Here is a 5431-nt window from a genome sequence, read left to right as displayed (position 1 = left end):
GGAGCACAGGCTCCGGACGCGCAGACCCAGCGGCCATGGCTCACGGGCCCAGCCTCTCCGCGGCACGTGGGATCTTCCCAGACCGGTGCACGAACCCGCGTCCCCTGCATCGGCAGGCGGACTCTCAACAGCTGCACCACCAGGGAAGCCTCAAGTGCCCTTTTTAGCTCTTCTCTGTACTTGTTAAAATCTGCATTACAAATTGCAGATTATAACTACATAGTTATAAAAACCTATTTTTATTTTAAAGAGCTTTCAAAAATTGAGATATAATTCACATACCATACAGTGTGCACAATTCAGTGCTTTTTAGTACATTCACAAAGTTGTGCAACCATCTCTATAATCTAATTTTAGAGCATTTTTGTCACATCAAAAAGAAACCCTGTGCTTCCCCATTATTCTTACCAACCCCACCCCCAGCCCTAGGCAGTTCATAACTGGATCATACAATATTTGTCCTTTTGTCTGGCAGCTTTTACTTAACATAATATTTTCAAGGTTAATTTTCAAGTACATATCAGTATTTCATTCCTTTTTATGGCTGAATAATATTCTATTGCATATATATCCCATATTTTGTTTATATCTTCATCAGCTGATGGGCATTTGGGTTGTTACTACTTTCTGGCTATTATGAATAATGTTGCTATGAACTTTTGCATGCAACTTTTTTTTTTTTTTGGCCACACTGTGCAGCATGCAGGACCTTAGTTCCCTGACCAGGGATGGAACCCATGCCCCCTGCAGTGGAAGGTGAAGTCTTAACCACTGGACCGCCAGGGAAGTCCCTGCATGCAGTTTTTTGTGTGGATGTATTTTTTTTTTTAATATCTATTTATTTAGTTTGGCTGTGCTGGGTCTTAGTTGCAGCACGTGGGATCTTCGTTGCAGCATGTTAAGTTGTGGCATGAGGAATCTTTAGTTGCAGTATGCAGGCTGTTAGTTGCGGCCTGCATGTGGGATCTAGTTCCCCGACCAGGGATAGAACCCAGGCCCCTTGCACTGGACCACCGGGGAAGTCCCTGGATGTATGTTTTAATATCTCTTGGGTGTACACCTAAGCTTGGAATAGAGGAATACATATGCTGGGTTATGTGGAAACTCTATTTTTTCTTTTCCTATAAATTTATTTATTTATTTTTGGCTTGCGTTGGGTCTTTGTTGCTGCACGTGGGCTTTCTCTAGTTGCGGCGAGCGGGGGCTAGTCTTCGTTGCGGTGCGCGGGCTTCTCACTGCAGTGGCTTCTCTTGTTGCGGAGCACGGGCTCTAGGCACACGGGCTTCAGTAGTTGTGGTGCATGGGCTTCAGTAGTTGTGGCACGCAGGATCAGTAGTTGTGGCTTGCGGGCTCTAGAGCGCAGGCTCAGTAGTTGTGGCACATGGGCTTAGTTGCTCCGCGGCATGTGGGATCTTCCCGGACCAGGGCTCGAACCCGTGTCCCGTGCATTGGCAGGCCGATTCTTAACCACTGCGCCACCAGGGAAGTCCCTAAAGTTTCATTTTCTAAACGTTAATTTGATAAGATGATTTTCTAAAGACACTCTGGGGTCAGAGTCCCAGTCCTTAAGGACCAGTGCCCCGGAGAAGGGAATGGAGTGTTTTGGAAATGTAAGGGGTGGGCCTGTGCTCCCCTTCCCCTGGGCTCTCTGAGGTACCCTGTGCTGCCAGCACATTTACTAAGGATAATTCTGTCGACTGAAAAACTACCAGTGGAAACTATCCTGTGTTTTGTGTGGTACCAGCCAGATTTTTCTAGTGGGGAAAAAAAAAAACACAGAAAAAAAAAAAGACCTACCCCTCCTCCACAAAGTTACTGCAACAACGTGGGTGAGTCCGGCACTGAGGGCCAGAAAGCCAGGAAGTGCAAACCACACCAGTCCTTTTATAGATAATCCTGTGACCCGTGGTGATAGAAGTGGTTGGCGGTGACCCGGGACTGGGTGGGCGAGAGGAGCCAGCTGAGTCGGGGTGCGGAAGAACTTTGGGGGCTGATGGAAATGTTGTGTACTTTGGTTATGGTGTAGGTTCTGTGGGCATACACACCAGTCCATACTCATCACACTCTAAATGGCTGCATTTTGTTGTATATAAATTATACTGCAGTAAAGTTGACTTTTAGGAATATGAATGATAAACCTAATGATTTTCTTTCGACCTTGATTAAAACGGAAAGAAGCCGTGCCCCAAAAGACATCTTGGGACACTTGAGAAGGAGAACTTTATTGACAAAATAACCTTGAGTATTCCAAGTCCTGAGTTACTTATTACTTTGCTCCGAGATAAGGGAGAGGGAGGTTGGAGAACCGGGAACGGGGGGCAGAGGGGCAAAGGCTGGCTCTCCTCTGTACCGAGTCCTGCTCTGCTTCGTGCAGGGAGCAGGGGTGTCCCAAGTGCTTCCTGGGCCCTCCGTTTCCTGACGGCCACACAGCAGGGCCTTGTTCACCTAACCTGCAGCATCGTTTCCCGTGGAGAATGGCTCTGGGGCTCCTAGGGCACAGCAGCATGGCTGCTGGACCCATCACTATGCAGACGGGCTGTGCTCCCCCCTCGTGTTTCTCGTGGGGCTGTGCACGTATAACCGGTCAGGCCTGGGAGGTGTAAATCTCAGTGCAAACAAGCACCCAGGAGTGCTTCCGCTTTTCATTCTTTTCAGTCCATTGCTGGACAGTTTTAATCCTTAGAAAGTTCTTCAGCACAAACCTCCAAAGTTAGAGTGTAGAGTGTATTCCCGTCAGGGAAAACAAGAAAGAACATGAGACACAGACAAGTCTGCCTGACCACACGGCCTGGATGCTGCTGTCACCTGGGCAGGGACAGACCACGCAGCTCTTCTTTGTCTATGGCCCCTTTTTAAGCTGGGCACATCACTGAATAAAGACTACATTTCCCAGCCTCCCTTGCAATGAGGTTGGGCATGTGGCTATGTTTTAGCCAATGGGATGTGAGTAGATTTGGCAAAAAACAGACTTCTAGGAAGTGTCCTGGAAGGAGGGGGCCCAGGCCCTAGTTCACCTCTTCCTCCTCACTGTTGGCTGGAATGTAGACTTGATGGCTGGACATGGGCTGCCATTTTGAGCCATGTGAATGAAAGGTCCACCCAGCAGAATAACAGCCTGTATCCTAATGCCACATACCAGCCCTGGACCACCTATTCTGACTTGGGTGATGAGAAATACATTCCATCTTGTTTACATGGCTGCTGTTCTGTATATCGTCATATGTCTCTGGAAAGTTTATGGGACAATTTGGTTTGGGCTCCCTTGGGGGTTCTTGTCCATAGGGTACCAATGAGGAGGCAGAGGTGGATTTTATCCACCGGGGGGACACGTACTGGAGGTGAACCTGGTCTCCAGGCCCCACCTCTGAGCCAGGCAAGAGCTCAGACAGAGAGAGAAGTCCCTTCCTTGCTCATGCCCAACACAGACACTTCCTGTGGGTGGGGGATGGGGTGGGGAGACCGCTGGCAGACTCTGCAATTCCAATGCCAGACTCACCTGACCATCAGAGCCTTGCCCGCCACCCTCTGCTGAGGCTCCAGGCTCTGTGGGGTGATCTGGGAGCACCCCACCGCTGGCCCTGATGGTTCTGACAGACGTGGTCTGTGTCTTGAAGTGAGTCACGTGGTGGCCATGTCCACAGGGCTGTGACACATCCTGTGTCCTGCTGACCATCCACTCTTTGTGACTCCGGGGCCCTGAAATGTCCTCCCTTCCCCTTTTGACCAAATGGGAGAATAGTGCACCACGGCCAATCGCTCCATGAGGACCGTGACGGAGTCACTTCCCCAGGCCCTGGTTTGGTTCTACTTCCGGGGCCTGCAGAAGCCAGGAGCCACTGTGGGTTGTAAAACCAAGAATGTGGCCCACTGGCCAGCTCTACAAAGATCTTAAGTCATTGGCCACTGCAGTCGCCGACCTACTGTGCACCCTGAAAGGGATTCAGGAGGGAAGACGGGATGAGGCACTTTGTGATTTGGGAAAACAGGCTAAAACAGGCCCCTTAGAGAGTTAGATATAATTCAGGAAAAATTTTAATGAACCCGGATTCTTGCATCTTTCCATACCTTCTATCGAGATGTGTGATTGGCTGCACACACCCCCTGGCCCAGACCACACAGATCCTGGCCGCTCCCCCACCTCTTCAGAGCAGCCCCTCAGAGCTACTGAGAAGCTGTCTCCCAGGCTACAGTCCTCGGTAAGATCCGGAATAAAACTCAGCTCACGGCTCCTACGTTGCGCTTGTTTAATGTCAGTCAACGGGTTCAACACAGCTGCCCCTTCCAGGGACACGCCCACCCTGCTCCAGGGCCCTCCCTGCAGGGCAGCAGGCCTCTGTGGCCGCCCTTCCGCAAGGTGACCCCAGTTCTGGCCCTGCCCCCTCCCCCAAGCCCCACAGATTGCCGGTGTTGTCACTGTAGCCAAGACCGACCAGGCTGTGCTGGACATTCTGTCCCGTGGTCGCCCGAGTGAGACCTGGGCCCACCTGACTTGCTCTCAGCCTTTCCGGCCCTTTCCTCTGCGCAGCGCGCACCTTCGCCCCGCCCCGCACGGGACGGCCACCGCGTGAAGCGGACCCAGCTTCTCGGCCCGAGCTGGGCCCGAGCGCCCCCATCCGAAAGGCCTTCGGCTCCCTAACCCCAGCCCCTCGCGCCGCGGCCCCGGCGCCCCGCGGCCGACCCCCCAAGGGCCCCGGCCACCTTTCAGGAGACGAGGCCGCGGGCTCCAGGCACGCAAGGGTGGTGCGGGGCGGCGCCACCAGTAGGCCCGGGTCCCCAGCAGGCGGCGGCGCGGGTGGGGGGTGCGGGCGCCTGCGCTCAGCGAAGGGCCGGCGGGGGGTCTCGCCGCCCGGCTCCCCGGGCCCCAGGGCGCAGTGCTCGCTGCATCCGCAGGGTGGCAGCACAGCCCGCGCCGCGCGGCTCTGGGCTGGCGTCCTCGCCCCGGTCCGAACCCTGCCATCGGGCGCTGCTCGCCGTGCCCGTGCGTGGGAGTCCCGCCCAAGGCGGGGGGCGTCCCGGGCTCCGAGAGCCACGTTTCGGGGGCCCTCGTCCTCATGCCTCGTCGCCCCTAGGACGCCGGGTGGGCGGCGGTCAGGGTCCCCGTGTCCAGCTCGGGCCGCCTCCGCCCCTCCCCCGTCTCGCCGAGGCCCGGGGTCCTCGGGCGCCGCCTCCGGGAGGGGGGCAGCGCGCACCCGCCCCAGCGTCCAATCACCCAGGCCGGGGGGCTGCGGGGGTGTCCGGCCCTCAGTCTCCGGCTCAGGCCCCCAGCCCGCGCGGGGCGCACCCAAGCCCCACGCGCAGCGGCGTCTGGTGGGCGGGGAGGGGGTGGGCGGCCTCCGGAACGAGCCGCGCTCCAGGCCGCGACCCCAGAACAGAGCTGACAGCTGGCCTCTACTCCTCGCACCCCGCGCTCGGCGAGGGGGTGCGCGGGGCG

This window comes from Lipotes vexillifer, unplaced genomic scaffold (genome assembly GCF_000442215.2).
Source record: "Lipotes vexillifer unplaced genomic scaffold, Lipotes_vexillifer_v1.1 scaffold636, whole genome shotgun sequence".
In the NCBI taxonomy this organism is placed as follows: Eukaryota; Metazoa; Chordata; class Mammalia; order Artiodactyla; family Lipotidae; genus Lipotes; species Lipotes vexillifer.
Note: the sequence above shows the minus strand (reverse complement) of the source record.